Here is a 21,215-nt window from a genome sequence, read left to right on the forward strand (position 1 = left end):
AAACACACATAGGAACACAAATATGAAGTTGAAGCTTCAAAGATTCCTAAGCTCAGAGAAACCAAAGAACACACCTCTGTATGCATCAGAAGATTTATAGTCCCAGCTAATACTTAATGAGAAAGTGTAGACTTCAGATGTGTGACACACTAATGCCTGCTATTCAAATCATGACATTTGTGGTAATTTGTTAATGATATCTGTAAGGAATGAATTCAAATTTGGGTATTCAGAGTTGAATACTGCTGTAACCTAAAAATATGAAAAGGCTTAATAAAAATTCTATCCATTCACAGCTTTTATTTTATACTTTATTTATTTCTGGGTCATGGGGCTCAAACTTGTCTGGGGCACTGTCCCTGAGCTCTTTAGCTCAAGAGTACTGACCTATCCTTGAGCCAAGCCCCACTTCCATTTTTCTAGAGGTTAATTGGAGATAAGAGTCTCAGGTCCTTGTTTTATGTTGCTTTGTTTTGTGTCCCGTCCAGCAGGACGTCAACTAGGGCCAAGAACCTAGAGGGAGGAATGAAAGGGACAGGAGACATGAAGAAGGCAGCAAGACAAGCACTTCTGATCAAGCTGCGAATTTTATTTTTCACACAGGGGTTTATATGCCTCTTCAGGAGAGGCAAGAGGGGGTTGGGGTACTGCTCGGAGTAGGAGGTTAGGTGGTAGGATGTTTACATATCAATACAAGCAGGCATGTGTTGCTTAGTGACCTAATTACAAAATGTTGCCCTTAGGGCAAGGAACTATGCAGGCACATTCTAAGAATTCAGGGAGGGGGAGAATGTTCCCAACAGTTTTGCTTTTTCCAGAGCTGAGAACAGGCAAGTGCTCTTTTGCTGAGCTAAATCCCCAATCCCTTTCAGGTCCTTTTATGCCCTGGCTGGCTTTGAAACTTGATCCTCAGAACTCAACCTCTTGAATAGCTAGGATTACAGGCATGAGCCACAGCGCCCAGCTTCATTTTGTACTATTTTAAAGAAAACCTTTTATTATTAATTTAATTTATTGTTATTTTAGAGACATTGTAGAGAGAAATTGCAATTGTATGAGTCAGATGTTGAGTGGATTTTCTTTCATGCAATGTCTTTTGTTTCCTCCCTCTCTCCCAGCTCTTCCCTTCTGTCTCCACTCACTAAGTTGTATAGTTTACTTCAATCAGTGTCCACTGAGCTCCACTAGCGTAGTTCTGCTTTTGGTAGTTACTTAAAGTTACTGTAGACTGCAAATATTAGGTGGAAAATTCCAGAAATTAATAATTCATACTTTTTCATTTGTGAGCCAGTTTATAAACTATAAATAAATCTATTTCTCAGCTATTTCTTATCTGTAGGGATCCATCTTATTTGTCCTATGCCTCCACATTTTTACATCCTGTCCAACCATTAGTCACATTTTATCTTTCCCACTTATCAGACTGAATGTGTTAGTATTCCAGGACTTGCACCAAGTACAGCATATTGGTGGTGACAATGACAAAGAGAAACCAAATATACTGTCCTCTAATTCAAGAGGTGACATTTGATCTGGATTATTTCACTATAAATATATATATATACATATATATATATATATACATATAATATATTTCAACTCTTTCCATTTCCTTACAAATAGAGCAATGTTCTTTTATGATGGAAGCATGAATTTCCATTGTGTTTATACTCCACATTTTTGACCCATTCATCTACATAGAGCATCTAGATGTATTCCATATCTTAGCTATGATAAATAATGCTTCAGTGAACATGGGTGTGCTTGTAGTTTTAGTACAGTCTTGTTTATGGACATTTGGTAAATGCCCAGGCGTGGGATTGCTGGATCACACAGGAGTATTATTTGAGGCTTTTGAAGAACCCCCATATTGCTTTTCAGTGTGACTGAACAAATTTACAAGCCCACCAACAGGGTAACAGTGTTCTCTTTTGGCCATATCCCTGCCAGCATCTGTTGTTATTAGTTTCTTGAGAATACCCATTCTAACTGAGGTGAGGTGGAATCTCAATGTTGTTTCAGTTGCATTTCTTTTATAAAGCTTGTATTTTTTTTACTTTTATTTAGTTTTTCAATTTTTTATTTTAATGTATAGAGGGGTTACAGTTATATTTGCCAGACGGAAGGTCCATTACATTTCACACATTGACACTAGTTCTCATGATTTTTTCCCCATTTCCCTCCCCCCACCATCTCCCCTCATTTTTCCCCTCCTATTACAAATAAACAAGTAAACAACTGTATAGTATATCAGGTAACAAAGTGGAATAATGCAACAATATGAGATTCACCAAAGGGCAACACAAGAGAAGAGAAAAAAACATAATACATTAAGAATAATAGTCACTAAAGGAACATAGGCTCAATGGTTTCCCTCATTTGTAATAAATAGTACACATTTAGAGCTCTCCCAGCAGAAGACTACAATAGCTCAAACCCCAGATACATAAGGCCATATAGGATGAGGCCAAATGAATGGACCTCCAGGTCATGGGAACAAGAGCTTAATTATGGAAAGCTTGTATTTTCTTAAGGGTCCTTTGTTGTATGTGAATGTGTGTGTGTGTGTGTGTGTGTGTGTGTGTGTGTGTGTATACAAACACATGGATATACATATGTATATGTATATATAAATATATATATTAAATGTGCACATATATATATATACATCTGCATGTATGCATATGCACACATATATGCACACATATACATATGCATGTGCATACATATATAAATGTATATACACATACACAATTATGTATATACTTAGTTTCTTCTGTTAAAGGCTCTGAAAAATTTATTCTGAAGCTATTCTATTTAAGAGAATATGTATATTGCCATGAAAAAGACTTGTCATATATATACTTATAGTATTTTTAGTGAGATTTAGAAGAGGAAAAGTAATTTGAAGCTCGGTGAAAAGTTATCCTGATAACAAAGTGGCAAAGATTTGACTGGATTATTTTCTGCTGTAGAATGGAATGTAGACATGGTCAACAATTAGTTTAGGTATTTAGCTTAATCAATATCAACACCAATTATAAAATATATATCATGGTTTATGCTTGTTATTTTACTAAGTTTCCAGAACAGTGACCTATTAAGTGAAAGAAACAATTTGTTGATGTTGGAAAATCACAATAGACCCAGGCATTATTTCTTGGGACATATTCCAGCCTGTACTTGAACAGTTTATTAAAGCAATGTATATAAGTAAACTAAATAGCCAAAAATAGATAAAAAATAATCTTCATATAAGCTGGGAATAAAAATGATATGTACTACTCAAAATATCTATGGACAAATCTGGTACTTAATGGTTTCCCTGAAAATGTCTAAAAGTCAAATGATATTTCTGAGAATTTTATACAAGCTATCCTGGACTGAAATGGAGGCAGATATGGAATCTGTTTCTGGTTTTTTAACCCATCAATTTTATGGTTATTTTTTGTTCAGCCCAAGGAGATGACTCCAACTTTTAAAGAAGAAAAGCTCAGCTGGATGTCTTAGTAGGTAAGGAAGAAATATTTTCTTTAAATGCAAAAGGATAACTGAGATTAGCTTTGACTCTTAGATGTCTTTTAAAAGTTAGTCCAATATCATAATAATTGGAAAATGATCAAGTACTTATAAATTAGAAAAGAGAACTCATAAGAACCTGCAAGTTAGAAGAGAACTTATAAGTTAGAGCACAAAGAGACTCAGTAATTTCCAGCTTATCTTACTACATGGTAGACAGGTAAGGTAAATTAATGAAACACAAAAAATAATCATATATGACACCCATGAAACTAATTTTATCTAGAAAAGGTCTTATTGCATATTTTCTCTGGAACTGTTATTTCAAAATTATTTCCAGTTCCATCAAAAACTTGGCATCTACATTTAAAAAGACAATTTTGTAGCTCCATTCTCTCCATCAATGACACATCTTTCCCATTATACAATAAAACCACAGTTGCAAATACATAAATGAATGAGCATAGCTATATTTTATTTACAGAAAAAAAGGAGTTAACAATTCTTGTATTTGTCTCACACATTTATGGTTTTAAGCATACATAAATTTTATCCTGGTTTTAAGCAACATAAATTATCTAATACTTCTGTGTATTACAAGATAAAACAGACATTTAGTCACCTATGTAGTAGATATAAATTCTGCATGTATAAATTTTGAATTTGATTTAGCATTCAGGTGGCATATAAACGGAAAATGGTGGCAGTCTACTTGCTGCTTGGCTACCAACATTCTCAGTTTTCATGAATTTGACATGGCATGTTCTTGATATATCGTTTTGAAAATGCTTACTTTTTGCACATACATCATTTTACTGTTTCCATTAATTATTAAAAAGTTCAAATTCTATTTCCCAGGCTCCAGAATCATTCATATTGCATTCTATATCTTTCCTCACACATATAATAATTAAAATATTGCCTTTCTGTAGACTCCTTATTTGTTCAATCTATTCATTCCAATTCAATGCATCTAACAGACAGGCTATCTCCTTGTTTGTTTGTTTTTTTCTTCTCCCTAGTGAAGCAGATGAGTCTTCTAATATTCTCTTTCCCCCTTAAAACTTTCACTAGAAATTAGTAATCCATTTATCATATGATAGTATGATGGTCTTTTAAGACACAAAGAATGAATTTTTTAATTATAATTGGTGACTGACTCATCTTAATTTGTTCTCTACGGCTTTCATTATGAGTCAAACAAACACTTAAAAAATTAACAGGTAATAGAAAAGTGTGACATATGATTATTTGAAAGATTGGATCATACGTATTTTTATTAATGGACTTATTATGCCCTTAATATGCTACAAGTCACTTTTACTAAGACTTTTTCCCAGTATAATTATGTGTGAGCACACACATGTGTGTATACATATGTACAAAGGATATGGTGAAATTCATGGACTGTGTATATATGTATATATTTGTATTAAGTTATTTTAAAAATGATAACAAGGATCCTTGAGAATAAAGAACCTTTATGGGAAGAGATACTTACATCTTCATGTATCTATTGGCCATTTTTACTTCTTCTGAGAAGGTCCTCTTTAAGAAACTTTCTTCTGAGCTTTTGTAATCCTCTGCTAGGAAAGTCCTAGATGTGTACTAATTATTACAAATGAGGGAAACCATTGAGTCTATGTTCCTTTGGGCCTGGCTTATTTCACTTAGTGTAATTTTTTCCAAGTCTTTCCATTTCCTTACAAATGGGGCTCTTGTGTGATTGTTGTTCTTAATGTTTTAAGTTATTTCTGTTCTCTTTTTTTTCAGTTTAATTACTCTCATATTGTCACTGTATCTGAATTTGTTACCTGGTATATCGTATATACATTTACTCGTTTATTTGAAAAAGAAAGGGAAGGGGGAAAACAAAATGATTGGGAGGGGTAGAGGAGGGAAATGGGGTTCAAAAATAAGAGAAGAGATATCAATATGTGAGAAACAATGCATCTACTATCTGGCGAATATAACTGTAATCCCCTTATACATTGCCCTGATAATTTAAAAAAAGACAACTTGCTTCTTCTTTATCTACTAAGACATTCAACTGAGTTTTTCTCCTTTGAATGTTGAATTTATCTCCGTGGGCTGAACAATAACTTGCCATAAAACTGATAAGTTAAAACACTAGAAATAGATTCCATATCTGTCTCCCTTTTAGTCATCTAGTTTGTAAATTTTCAGAAACCTCTTTAATTTCTCTTTAATTGGGTTACAGTTTCTTTGGGGAGTTTATTTCATTGGGGTTTAAGCCTTTGTCTGATTTATAGCTGGAAAAAATCTTACTCAATGGGATTTCTATTTCACTTGCTAGCTATGTCCTTTATCATACATAGATGTTTAAATTTATTCAGTATTTTTTATTTGTTGTGATTTTGAAACATTACTTCAAAGTTTTGACCTATGCCTAGGATCCCTATTGTTTCCACAACACTTTCTGTAATTTTTCATGATTTTTGGCCCCAGTTAGAATAGCTATTATCAAGAAAACTAACCAATGGTGATGTAGATATGGTCAAAAGGGAACTTTATTATTCCATTGGTGGAAATGTAAGCTTGTTCAACCACTTTAGAAAGCAGTATGGATATTCTTCAAAAAACTAAACATAGGAATACCTATAATAAGAAATTCCACTCCTGAGCATTTGTCCCATGGAACACAAATAAGACCACATTCATGCTACCAGCACAATTGTGTTCAGTGCAGTAGTATTTACTATAACCAAGAAGTGAAATAAGCACAGATGCCCATAAATGGATAATTAGAACAAGAAAATGTGATACATACATATACATGTATACATATATATGTTTATGTATACATTCCATATATATACGTATATAAGTTCCAGTATATATAAGTTCCTATGTGTGTGTGTGTGTGTGTGTGTGTGTGTGTGTGTGTGTGTGTGCTACCATTCTATACTTAAACCATACCGCCACTTCAGGCTTTTTTTATGATTAGTTTGATTTAAGAATCTTGTAGACTTTCCTGCCCGTACCAGCTTCAAACTTTAATCCTCATATCTCAGATTCCTGAGTAGATAGGATTACAAAAGTGAGCTGCCAAAACACAAGCCATTTTTACTTTTTAAACAATGTAAGGTAGATACTTATTTGTACTACATTTTCCCTCTGTGACAGTAGCTGTAAGCACACTGCAATAGAACATCTGATGTAGATATCAAATAAATGTTTTACATAGAGACTGACTTCTAAATATATTAACATTAATTGGATGTATGATTAGCTGACCAATAAGAAGAACACTGGTTGTAACAGCAAAACACTACTATTATTACTTATATTGAGAAAATTCATCCAGATTGGAATGAGAACAATGCTTAGAATAATGATCAAAAACTACTGTGGACAAGAAAACATCACACAATTTTAGGCTATTGTCTTTCCTTTAAAAACTGAATAAGATTATATAGGCTTCAATGACTTATCTTACTTATTAAGTTAGAGTTATTATAATTTGATTCATCAACCTATTTCCCCCAAGTGCCAGTTAGCTTTATATTACTACGTCAACATACCTGAGGAAACCAACTTAAAGTGAAGACAAGCTCATTTTTGTCCATGGCTTCATAAGTTTTAAGTACATAGTGCTGCAAGGGGGAAAGCCTGGTAGAAGAAAACAGTTCACCTCATTGTTTGGGATAGCAAAAGGAGACAACAGATGATTTCAAGGCCCAAAATTCCTTTCTAGATGGTATTTCCAAATGATCTTATTTTCTCATATGAAAACCTGCCTTTTTCTTAGAGTTCATTTTGATAAACATTACTTTATATGATCATTTGCAAATATCTATTGAGCCATTATGAGTATCTCTTAAGAATATTCTTCTTCAGGCACACTTTGTGAATATTTAAAGTCTTGTTTGATTATTCATGCCCAAGTGTAATTTTTTCTTTTACTATTTATTTGGCTTTGCTTCTAAATTTATAGAAAAATTTCTTTTTTAAAATTTTATTGTAGGGTTGATATACAGATTGGTAACAGTTACATTTGTCAGGGAGTGGGTACATTACTTCTTGAACATTGTTACTTACCCCTTTCCATGTTTTCTCCCACTTTTTCCCCCTACCCCATATTGGTTTTTCCATTTCCATTCCCTTTTCAAATAAACGTATATATAATATACCAGATACCACATTCAAATACAGTGTCAACATTATTCCAAATGAGGGAAAACATGAAGGCTATGTTTTCGTGGGTCTGGCTTACTTGGCTTGTTTTTTTCCCAAGTTTTTACACTTCCCTATTGTAAGGTCTGCTGAAAGGAAACTCCACGCAGTTCAGGAGAAGATGGTTTATTTCATGAGGAAAGAGCAGACTCCTGCCGTCCAAGATGGAGTCTGGCAAGCAAGAGAGTTTAGGGATGGAAGTGAGGGATTATATAGACACAGAAGAAGTGAATGTGACCTCAGAGGATGGGGAAATACCTCAGTGGGAATATCCCACTGCCCCCAGGTTTGCCAGTTGCCAGGGTTACAGGTGCTGGGCAGGGCTCCAGGGTGCAGTGGGAGAGAGCCAAGGGAAGAAGTCATTTCTTCCAGTTGGACCTAACACCTATCAGTGGAACAATGTCATTCTTTCTGATGGGAAGTATAGAATTACATTTTCTTGATCCATCAAGAGATTTTTTTTTCTTTTTCTTTTGTATTTGTAGTGTTGGTGGTTGTTTCTCTCTTCCCTTCCTTTTTTCTCTCTTTGGTTTATTTACTTTTGTTTTTGTTTTTAAATTTCTGTACCATTTATTTTGCATACAAGTTTATTTGATTTGGAGGTGAGGAGAACGCCTAGAAATGATGGGACAAAGGATGAACTAATTTAGCAGTGATATTTACAAGACAGCAGGTTGGAAATGAACTAATAAAACTTGTGGGGAGAGGAGTCTGGAGGGGAAATTGAGGGAGGGGCTGAAACTATTAAGAAAATCAATATACTCAATTACCTGACTTATCTAATTGTAACCCTTTACAATAAAAACAAAGAATGAAATCTTATCTCTTTCTTTGTACTACTTTCTAATAGCATCATCATACCATTACTTTCAAATAGTACCCTCAACTAGGGAACCAACTGAAACAGAAGGTTACTTACTTTCAAGTTATGTAGCTTGCTATCAAAGCAACAGGCTTCAGTGGGTCCCCCCTACCTCACACCCAGTCCTGGAGTCATTGAAATTGGGATGGTTCCTCAGAGATGTCCAGCATTAAATTAATGGATTCAAGCTGCCCTCTAGTGATGGAGGAAACTGGGGAAACAGCTCACTTTGACCAAGATTCTCAGCTGTGAGCTGCTAGCCTGCAACTATACTGGAGATCCAAGCATGAAATATCTTTCATCTATAAAGTGTTATTGAGTGAAGTACCACACCAATCACTACCCTTCCTCTTCTTAAATTTGCAACATGGCAGAATCAAACTTATTTCCATGAAGTGAGGAGAGAATTTTATATAATCAAATAATAAATTAAATAGTTGCATTGACATTGATATATTCAGCTAAAGAACAAATGGAACACTGAGTTAAATACTTGACATTCTCAAAATATATTCTTGTAAGATTTTAATTTGGTGAATAATTTTTTTTTATTTTAGCCATTCACCGGTTTTTATTTATTTATTTATTTTTATTGTAATTAGTAAAAGGGTTACATGATATTTGCCAGATAGAAGGTGCATTAATTCACATACATTGATACCCTTTCACATGTCTTGGTACCCATTACCCTCCCCCCCATCCCCCACCTGTCTTGGTTTTCCCCCCTTCCCTATCAAATTTCAAATAACCAAATACAAATAAATTCAATATATCAGATAACAAAGTGAGATACTGTAACAATATGAGATAACCAAGGGACAGTAAAGGAGATGAGAGACAACATAGTATATTAAGGACAACAATCATTCATTATATGGCTTTTGTTTCAATATCCTGGAGGTCCTTTCAATTAGCTTCATACTATATGGCCTTATGTATCAAGATTTTGCTCTATTGCAGATCTCTGCTAGTAAAGCCCAAGGGTTCTACTGATTATGACGAATGAGGGAAACCATTGAGCCTAAGTTCCTTTGAGTCTGGCTTACTTCACTTAATATGATTTTTTTCTAAGACTTTCCATTTCCTAACAAATGGGGCGATGTCATTCTTTCTGACAGCAGCATAGAATTCCATTGTGTACAAATACCACAACTTGTTGATCCACTCATCAACTGAGGGACATTTAGGTTGGTTCCATATCTTTGCTATAGTGAATAATGCTGCAATGAACATTGTTGTGCTAGTGGATTTAGTATGCCCTTGTTTCTGGATGGTTGGGTAAATGCCAAGTAGTGGAATTGCTGGGTCATAGGGGAGTTCTATGTTTAGCCTTTTGAGGCACTGCCACACTGCTTTCCATAGTGGTTGAACGAGTTTGCACTCCCACCAACAGTGTAGTAGTGATCCCTCCTGGCCACATCCCCTCCAGCATCTGTTATTATTCGTTTTCCTGATCCTGGCCATTCTAACTGGAGTGAGGTGGAATCTTAGAGTTGTTTTGATTTGCATTTCTTTTATGGCCAGAGATGTTGAGCATTTCTTTATGTGTGTATAGGCCATTTTTGTTTCTTCTTCAGAGAAGACTCTCTTTAAGTCTTTGGCCCATCTTTTAATGGGATGGTTGTTACTTTGGAGATTAGTTTTGGAGTGATTCAATTTTTTGAGTTGTTGATATATTTTAGATATGAGGCCTTTGTCCATTGTTTGGTTGGTGAAGATCTTCTCCCACTCTGTAGGCTTCCTAATTAATTTACTAGCTATGTCCTTTGCCATACAAAAGCTCCGCACAGGTTTTTAAAGATGAAGCATTACCAATGATTTTGTTCTGAGTTTCTGTAACAGGCTACTTGAAAAGTGTTTTAAATGACACAGAAGAATGATAGAAGTGTTGATATAATCAGATATAGCAATATGATATTAATTCAGAAGGAATGTTTAACATGGTGAACAAAACAATGCTGTTGGAGAAACCGAGACAAAAGAATTCTTAATCATTTTATAGCATAATATCTATTGTCTCTGTTCTGTCTTAAATACTCTTCTTAGACTTATTATCATGGCACATATATAGAGAATGAGTATGCAATTGAAAAAAAGAGGATGGGTAATATTTTTACTGTATTATTGCTCTTCTAGTGAACATTTTAAATACTCTATTATTTCAGGAAAATGATGGATTGCACTGAGAACTTATAACCATAATTTTGATCTGTCTAACTGTGCACACATGCAAACACACACATACACACACACAAAGTCACACACAGTTTTGCATGTATCCTCTGACAGGAACATAATCATCAACCATGGGATTTATTTCTAAGAAATTAATTGTTTTAGAATATGTCTGTGACTGAATTCGCTGTTTTCTCTTTAAACAATTTTTTTTCTCACTCTCCTGTTATAGCTTTTTGGAACTGCATAAGTTTGTGATCTGAGAAACATTGGTAGCAATTAGTTTCTGCTTTGTCATAACTCTCCACACTTTTACCATTGCTGCCTTTTGTCTCTGTGTTTTGTTCCAGCTCTAATTATAATGACTACACCCAAACACAGTCTCAGGTTTCTCACCTATAACCACTGTCTCTGTTCATTGTACCACCTGACAGGTTCACAGATTTAAGTCCATCCATTATGTAAACTCAAATCTTCCTTAGAATTGTTTTGTCATAAAACTTCGTAGGGCAAACAAATAATCTAACTTGTATTGACTGGATGGTCTAGCATTCTCTCTGATAAGTCTACACATATTCTCTGCCTATTTGAATTTGTTTCTGTCTGTTTTGCCTTTTTAGACCATTGCCATTTTTCTTCAGATGGTAAATTCTAGACCTTTCCCATATTAATTGTAAATAAATTGCTTAATAATTGTATCTCACAATATTAAATATGGGCAGTATTTAGCCCATATCATGTGTCAATTCAATGTTCAGGTTGCTTAACATCCATATACAGTATAAATGTTTGGAACATAAGGATAAAATGTAATATTAATACTAAAAACTGTGGAAGCCTCTGTTGTGTAGAAGCATCTATTTACCTGCAGTTTACACAATCAACCTGAAATCAATTTAAATTTATGAAATAATCAATTTTATCCATGATGACAAGATTTGCACAAAAATGTTTAATGTATACACTTGCAAGTAATGTGATTTACTGTTATTATGACATACTCATTCTGGATTGTTTTTCCTAAAGGTTAATGAGACTGAATGAAGAATTTTTCACCAAGAATAACATAATCAGTTAAATTATTTCTGTGTCATAAGAAAAGATGAACCAGAAAACAAGAATGCTTACAGAAAAGCAATCAAGGAATAAGCTAGTACAGAAATTCTTGGGTCATTTAAAATTTAGGATCTCCTTTAACAGTACCTTAAAATCCTTAAAATACTAAAACTAAAACTTCTTAAAGAAAATGTGTGAACTTTAGGGGAATATTAGACAATAGAGAGTTCACTGACCACATAGTAAGAGGGTAGTATTAGACAAAGCTGCTGAATCAATTTTTAAGTAAAGCATACTTTTGAGTATTAAAAAATGTTTTTTTATTTTCCCATGTAACACACAAAATAATATTTTCTGATTTCTGGTTTCTTTCCCTCTGTTTTCCTCCTCTGACAGCATCCTATTGGAATTTTAATATTTCTCTCCTACTACATCCTCAGAAAGCCTGGGAACATTAGGGAATCACAGCTGTTTTCTCCATCCTCGCTCTGGGCACAGCAGGAGCTTATTAATGATCAATTTCTACTCCTATGATTTGTGACTTCTGGTAGTCCCTAGTTCTGGTATGTTTCTAGAACTTACCAGAACACATACAAGTCAGTGACTTGTACGGTGACCTCACTTCTATGAGACTTGTTGGTTTTATTTGCTGTTGGGATCAATGCTGAAAATGGGAAATTTACCCTCCTCTTTTTTAGTCAGTGGGGATGATGCTTTGGAATTGCTCATATGACACAACTTTAGGTAGGAAGGAAGGAGAAAAATGAGTTGAATTACAAAATCATGAAATCTAGAGGACATATTACTTTTGGCAATCTATGGAAAGGCGAGGTCACACCAGAAGGACTAGAAACAATGAGAACCAGGTATGGTGGATGATGTCTGTAATCTCAGTTCCAGAAGAAGCAGAGATTAGGAGTATCAAGGTTCAAGACTACTTGTAAAACATTAGTGAGACTCTCAACTCAACCAACAAGCTGCACACAGTGGCTTAAATCTGTACTGCAATCCCAGCATCTTGGTCTGAGACTTGTGCCAAGGAAAAATTGTGTGAAAACAAAATTCATGAGATCATGATTTAAGTGGTAGAGTACCTGACTAGCAAACTTGAGGGAAAAGACAAAAGAACAGAAAGTAGAGGAAGGGAAGCCAGGGGAGAGAAGGGAAGGGGAAGGAGATTGAGAAGAAACATGTATTTATTCCTGTGCAAATAATCAATATACTCATCAAGCTATTAATGTTGACCCTTCGTTAGTCATAACACATTTAATGAGTTGCTACCATTTAGCTATTAGAACTAAAACAAAATTATGAAATAAAGAAGATAAAATACGAGCTCAGGCTTAAATCTGTTTTGTAATTTCTGCTCTATTTTATATGTTATGATTATTCATGTATGTATACATGTGGATATATAAAGTGTATTTACATATAGGATATGATGAAGAAGCTTTGATGTTACTACATAAAAATTATATATTATATTGCTAAGATTTATTTAGCTTCTTATTCAGAAGTAATTTGAAGGCATTTTCCAAATACCTGACCAGACTAGGGTATTTGGAAAGTTTCATAGTCTCACTATTTTTCTGCTAAGCTTTTCAAAACATTTAATATATGTTAACTAGAGAAATACAGGAAGTCTACATATCATGTGAAAACTTAATTCTAATTTTAAAATGTCTTAACAGCTATTATATTTAATTCTAAAATTATAACATCTGGTGAATCATCAAATGCAATTTGTTCAAATTGGTATACATGGCTTCTACAAATAAATAGTCATTAAGTTGGTGCTACAACCAGTAATTAAACCTAATATTTTTCACTTCTACTGTCTAGTTTTATTTAAAATAACAAATTCATATGAAATGATTTGTGGTATTGCTTTAGTGAAGTACTCAAGATTTTTTAATATATGGTAAAATAATCTTAAAGCTCTGGGAAATTTCTGAATCACTTTTTATCTTACCTGATATTATTTTCTTGTTTTACTGGGTTAAAGTATTTTTTGCCTTTAGAATTTGTGATAGTTGCAACTAAATTCAAGACCTCATTCTTGAGCTTTCTTTTTAGCCTGTTGTCTTTATATTTTAGAGATAAAGTTTTATCCAGTTTCCTTAGATTGTTCTGAAAACTAGAATCGTCCTGTCTCCACCTTTTGAAAAGCTGGAATAATAGGTAAGCACCACCTTATATGGCTCTAATTTTGACTCGGGATATCATTATTAATTATTATTCATAATAATTAAAATGTTCTTGACTCAATATTTCCAAACATTCTTATTTAAATTGATGATGTTAATTTTATAATTTCTCAAATGCAAATGATTTGGCAATGCTAGAAAAGAAATAAGACAATTTTACCTATAGAAAATGAGTTAAAGAAAAAAAGCCAGTGGGATTTGTTGTGTTATACATTTTCAGTTTTTATTCTAAACAATGACTCCTAGTATGTAGCCATTTTTAGCATTATTTGGAAACCAAAAGCATATCTTAACAAAATGTATATTTCACAGGAGTGAATTTATAGCTAAGCCTGCATTTTTGCAGTGATTTTCATTTTTTTAAATACTATGAATCCTCATACCCTTTAATGATAAGTTAACTCTTTATTGCTAAGTTATTATGTTTAATGATCAAATATACACTTGTATTTCTAAGCATACAGAGCTTAACTAAGTTGGAAGTAATATAGCTATCACGTGTAAGCCTGAAAATAGAACCAAATCCAGAAAGGAGAAGCAACCAGCCTGCTAAGTCTGCCTTGTACTGACATATACTCCAGTTTCTTATAGTGTGTTTTACCTACCAAAAATCTGGCAGTTTACTATGCTATTGATGAAATGCAAAGCAATAAAATAAGGATTACTAGTTCAATCTTGAAATAGTAGATTTTCTTCCTTGTACTTGGTACCCAGCTGTGATGTCTAAAGTAACCAAATACTTGTTTGTAATTGGGCTGACTGAATACATTGGCCAATGGTATTTTCAGCCACAGTACTGTGTGACATGGTCATAGTTGCTGGCTTATTTACAATGTTTTTGATGAAATTTTATGAGCACCCTCTCTAAGGACATTTAAGTACAGATTCTTACCTTATTCAAATTTTTCTCTTCATTGAGGACAGAACTTAGAATGAGTTATTAGAGCTCAGAATGGTTTTCAAAAACAATTTTGCATTGTGTTGTCATTACAAATGAGGAAATATGGACCCCTAAATTTGAGAAGACAAACAAAATACAACAATATTATATTGGTTTTTATAAAAAAAAAAACCAACACTGCATGTATAGTAGGAAATACCAGATGATCATATAAATGTACCAACCTCATAGGAGGAAAAAACTAAAAATAATCATATGAATAGGTTGTTTAATGTACCTACTACCTGACAAATGTAACTGTAAGTCCTCTATTCATTAACCCAACAATAAAATAAAATTGAATTTAAAAAGAAAAAATGAACAATTTCACTTAGAAAGATTACTCGATTAACAGCTTTAACCCATAATCACGCACTATTTTTTAAACTGTAATTTCCATGTCTCTAGTGAATTTTTACACAGTTAATATGCAAAGACATGGGAAAGATGACTTTTGTTCATAAGAATATTTTAATAATTAAATAAGTTTTGGCTTACATGTGTGTCCACTCACCGTCAACTTTGTGTTAGAATTATTTACAATGTAGAGTATTATGCATCATGACTTAGATGTCTGCTTCAAGAAACAGTTATAGCTGGGAGCAGGGCTCAAGCCTGTAATGCTAGATACTCAGGAGGCTGAGATCTGAGGATCAAGGTCAAAGACAGCCAGGCCACAAAAGAACCTCAGACTCTTATCTTCAATTAACCTCTAGAAAATGGAAAGTTGGGCTTGGCTCAACTGTAGGGCCGTAGCCTTGAACTGAAGAGCTCAGGGACAGTGCCCAGGCCAAGTTCAAGCTCCATGACCCACAAAAAAAAAAAAAAAGAAACGAAAAGAAACCGCATTATCCATAAGCTTTTACTATTTTATATCATATATTCATATATTCATTTAAAATCCAGGCCTTTCAAATGATTGCAGTTTTATATTTCTAATTTTAAATTATTTTATTTATGAAGTAGTACACATTTGTAATATAAGCTGGATTTATTGTAATATTTTCATACATACAGAGTATGCATTTTGGACACGTATTTTGTTTTAGTTTCTCCCTTTCTTTTTCAAACAATATCTCATAGATTTCATTATTCTCTCTTCCTCCCTCTCTCTGTCTCTCTCTGTCTCTCTGTCTCTCTGTCTCTGTCTCTGTCTCTGTCTCTGTCTCTCTCTCTCTCTCTCTCTCTCTCTCTCTCTCTCTCTCCTATTTGTGTGTACATTTAGTTATGTATTTTTATCATCTATTTACACTATCTTTTAATGCTCTCATTCTTACTTATCCCTCCCTTCAACCTCCACTTTCTTGCTGATATTCTCCTAGGAAATATCCTTTTTTCACTCATGGTCCCTTATCATTGCTATTGAGATTATTATTAACAGCATACTTTTGGTAAATACAAATTAATAAGAACATTCGGAGATTGGCTTATCTCCGTAAACATGAGAATCTCTGATTACATTAATTTTCCTGCACATGGCATGATTTCATTTTCTTGTTTTAACTGTTAAAACATTCCATGAAATGAACATACTATGGTCTTTCTATTCATTCACCAATTATTGGACATCTCAAGTGATTCCTCATTTGATAACTATAAACAAAGGAGGCAATGAGTATGAAGGTAGCTTTGTGGTCCTTTTAGTTTCTTTCCTTAAGATATATTCCTATGATTGGTATAATAGGTTCCTAAGAAAATCCTTCAAAGAAGCACAAATGACTGGAAATGTGAATCAAGACTACACTAAAATTTCATCTCACCCCAATCAGAGTTGCAATCATCAGTTTAAACAAACAATAGCAAACTGTGGCAAGGATATGGAAAATAGAAACTTTTCAGCTATGATAGTGGAAACATAAACCGGTAAAGTACTATGGAACTCTGTGTGGAAGTTCCTCAATAACCAAAAAGAAAAAAGAATACCCTACCTAATTACAATTATATTTTGAGTTCTCATCCTACAGGTGATTTATTTTTGCTGAATTCACATAGTTGTTTTTTTTTTCTCATCTAGACCAGAGTTATTTGATGTTGTCTTTATTTTCCATGTATCTTTGTTAGCTGTGTGTCAAATATGATTTATTAGGGTTTGGTGATCTCAAGAGAACTCTAGGATGACTGAGATATCGTTTAGAATGTTAACACGGGGAAAGATTGTAGAATTACTATAACAGCCAAAGAGTATGTCCATATCAACAACCCTTAAGTTCTGCTTATTCCATGTTGCTACTTTCTAACACATGTCACATAGTGTTATCTATGGAAAGTTTGAAAGAGCATTAACAAGAAGTTGTTGTTGTGCATTGTGATCTGAGCCTAAAATGCCTCCTACATTGTCATGTGTTTAATGCTTGGTCCCACATTGATGATGCTAGGTGAAAGATGGCAGAAACTGTTAGGGTTAGGGCTTAGTAGGAAGAATTGTAACTCCACTAAGTAACTGGATCTTTCCATGCCTCCTTCCTTTATCTCACTCTTTTTCTGTCTCCCCTAAGGTAAAGAACTGCAAGCACCTTCTCCTCCCATAATGATCTTTCCTAGTACATAGAACAAACCAACCTTAGAATGGGTTCTGTGATTCAGTGAACAGAACTAAATCTTCATGGCTTTAAGTTGTTTATGTCAGAGCAACTCAAAGCAAAAGTAATATAGTGAACATTGCAATAGGTACACTTCATATGGCTGAAATAGGCTTCTATTCAGAGTGTGGATAAGAGTTACTCATGGTCAAGGCAAGCTAAACACACATGCACACACACCACACAGATATATACATCTCTCTCTAGACAGAGACTCACAGAGAATAGAATATTATATTAGATTAAGTCCTCACCCATATGAATTCATTTAATTATAGTTAGCCCTCTAATTACCTTACAACTTCAGACATTTTAAAGATTCAGGCTACAATTTGTAGCTTTTTGTGGGACATCATTTATTCATAAAATTCTGAAGACAAAATGAGACAAGACATAAAATGCTCAAAGACAGCATTTTGATGCAATTTTTATCATATAATCATCAAAATCCCATTGTTTCTGGATGAGTAATAAATTATGATTCCTTATGCAGAATGAACTGTATAAATAAAATCATAGTTACATGAATGCTTACATGAATACTTGATACCAAGAAAGAATACAATTTTTGTGTATAAGGAATAGAAAATTTAACTTCAAAATATTTTCAGTTTTTATGTAAAAACAGTAGGGCTATTTTCTTTTACTCCCTAAAGCAGTGTTTGGATAATATGGTGAAAGTGTTAAGCAGTTCAGTACACATGAGAACAACTTACAATCAGAGAGTACACTTCTTTGAATGTAGATGTGTTTCTCTCACTCAGAATGTTCTAGCAAATGTATGGGGCCAGGAGTTTGGCCTAGTGGTAGAGTGCTTGCCTAGCATGTGTGAATACCCAGGGTCAATTCCACAGTACCACATACATAGAAAAAAGTTGGAAGTGGTGCTGTAGCTCAAGTGGTAGAGTTCTAGCTTGAGAAAGTCAAAGGACAGGGCTCAGGCCCTGAGCTCAAGTCCAGGAATGGCAAAAAAAAAATGTTCTAGCAAATGAAGATCTCAGTTTCTGTGAATGCTGTGTTGGGTGGAAAGGCATTTAAAATGACATGCATATTAACTCCTTTTAGCTCTCCAACTCTGATATAAATTGCTTGAATTTACCTTTAGAGATCATAAGTGCATTACAGAAGGAATTTCAGCACAATGAAAGAAAAATTTAAAAAAATAGGAAGAGGAAGGGATGAAAAAATTTTGAAGTAAAAGTTATTTGGGTAAAGAAATATTTCCTATAGAGGAAGATAGAAATAAAGTGGTGTTTATAATTAGTTTCTGGAATAAGTACTTCTATGTATAGTGCATATGCAAGTGAAGAAAGCCAAAGGGAAAGGATGGATGGATATTCTCCAGTTTTGTGAATGAGATCATTCAAAACTCTGTAGTATAAGAGTGAGACTGTGATATTTTTGAACTCAATCTAAATTGAGCCAAGCTCAGCAATTGTCTGTAATTTGTTTGAGAGACTCTTTATCACATATTCTTTGAAATTGGATTTAGTATTAAGATTAGCTATGCATAATGGATTTTTGATAGGACCTACAGGATAATTGGTTGAGAGAATAATTCTGAGATATCAGTGATCAACTGGGCTCAGTTTTTTTTTCCTCTTAGAAACAAATTGAAACCAGAAGAAAGTCTATACATACTAATTCTATTGATAGAAGCTGAGTGTTGGATACATTTGAGTTTTTCTAGGGGAATTAACTTCAAGAATTCTTGCCTTATTTGAATCAAATATAAGTTCCAATGAAATTAACATATTAGGTATAATTTTTAGTTTTCAATTTTCTTTTTTTTTGCCAGTCCTGGGCTTGAGCTCAGGGCCTGAGCACTGTCCTTGGACTTTCTCAAGGCTAGAGCTCTACCACTTGAGCCTCAGCACCACTTCCAGCTTTTTCTATATATGTGGTACCAAGGAATCGAACCTGGGTCTTTGTGCATGCTAGGCAAGCACTTTAACCACTAGGCCAAACTCCTGGCCCCTAGTTTTCAATTTTCATACATTAATTTAAGGTACTTTTAAGAGTTTGAATTGTGTCAAGATTTAAGTAATTTTAATGCACTAAAGTAAATGCTGCTCTTTTTTTTCCTCATGAATGCGATAATGTCTGTTCTGTTCTATCCTTTGATTTGTTTTCCTATTTTATTAAGTGCACTTAGCATATTATACATTGTAGGAAAACAAAATCTCAGGCATGAGCTATATATAGATTTATTTCTAACAGTATGTCCAGTGCAGGCTTGATGATTCCCCTCTGAGTCTCCCATCACAGGTGAGTTGTCAGTAATCTCAATAGTTTCCTTAGTCCTTTGAAGTCACCTTATTTAGATCTTGTTCTATCAATTATGACAGAAAAGGAGAAGGTATAAACAGGAGATTCTAGGACCAAACCTCTTCACGCTGTGAGTGTCATGCCTGTGTGTTCATTTCAGAATTTCATTACAATCCTCCAACTTAACTGCAAGAACAAATGCTGGAAAAAAAGGTCTACTTTTTAAACAAAAGAAAACTAAATAAAAATTAATAAATCCTCTCTCCGCCATCTTGGAGCTTGCGGAAGCCTGTGGGAACAGAACTTCTATAAGGCAACATGTCCAGAAGTCTTGTGGTGCAAGGCCTTTTTTTTGCTAGCTATAAGCGAGGACTTCTGAACCAAAGGGAGCACATAGCTCTCCTTAAAATCGAACGTGTTTATGCTCGAGGTGATACCAATTTCTACTTGGGCAAGAGAGGTGCTTATGTATACAAATCTAAAAACAACACAGTGACTCTTGGTGGCAAACCTGACAAAACCAGAGTAATCTGGGGAAAGTTAACTCGTGCCCATGAGAACAGTGGCATGGTTTGTGCCAAATTCCGCACCAGCAACCTTCCTGCTAAGGACATTGGACACAGAATCCATGTGATGCTATACCACTCCAGAATTAAATGAAAATTAAATAAAGTGAATCTGTGCTCTTGTAAAAAAAATAATAAATGATTATTGAATGTCCCGAGTGATGACATTTAAAGACACCCTTTGGAAAATAGGAAAGAAGGGAGTCAGAACATTTTTGGGCACATGTACTCTAAATAAGTGGAAGCTGGTCAGAGGAAACCTGGACAGATGATGATTCAACAAAAACTGCATTCTAGTAATTGGGCTGAGGAATGATGAAAGGGTGAAACCACTTGTTAAAAATGAGATAAAGCTCTAGACATTGGAGGGATGCAAGAAATGAGTGCAAATCATGGTATTTAGAAGAGCCAAATGGTAGGGACAGTACTGATTTTCAAAGACATCTTTGATGGTTTCTGAAGTGAAATTGCACATTATCATGAATTTGAACTCTGAAATGAAAATGTCACTTACTTGCAATAATGAAATCTGAAAGCAAGTAGGAAGTAAGTATAAGTACTCAGAGCCAATGCATGCCTTTTATTGAAACTTTCTTCTAATTCTTTGAATGGATTCTTGCTCTGAAGCACACACTGTCACCCCATGTAGGTGACTGGAATGAGCAGACCTTTCTCACCATTCAGGAAACATGCAGTGTAACTAGAAATACATCATGTGAGTTTAATCCAGAGATGTTCATGTCGCTGTTAATTGCAAAAAATCTAATCCCTTTTTGACTGAGAAAAAAGAAACTTAGATGAGCATTAGGGAGTTGACATTACAAAAAAAACCACATTATCTGTTAT

At 34.2% G+C, this 21,215-nt stretch overlaps 1 pseudogene; it reads left to right on the plus strand.

Moving 5' to 3' along the window:
* The first annotated feature begins 20,121 nt into the window (after positions 1 to 20,121).
* Positions 20,122 to 20,463, plus strand: LOC150055710 (large ribosomal subunit protein eL33 pseudogene; annotated as a pseudogene).
* The last annotated feature ends 752 nt before the right edge of the window (positions 20,464 to 21,215 follow it).

Source organism: Megascapheus bottae, chromosome 13 (assembly GCF_031878675.1).
Source record: "Megascapheus bottae isolate mThoBot1 chromosome 13, mThoBot2.hap1, whole genome shotgun sequence".
Classification (NCBI taxonomy): domain Eukaryota; kingdom Metazoa; phylum Chordata; class Mammalia; order Rodentia; family Geomyidae; genus Megascapheus; species Megascapheus bottae.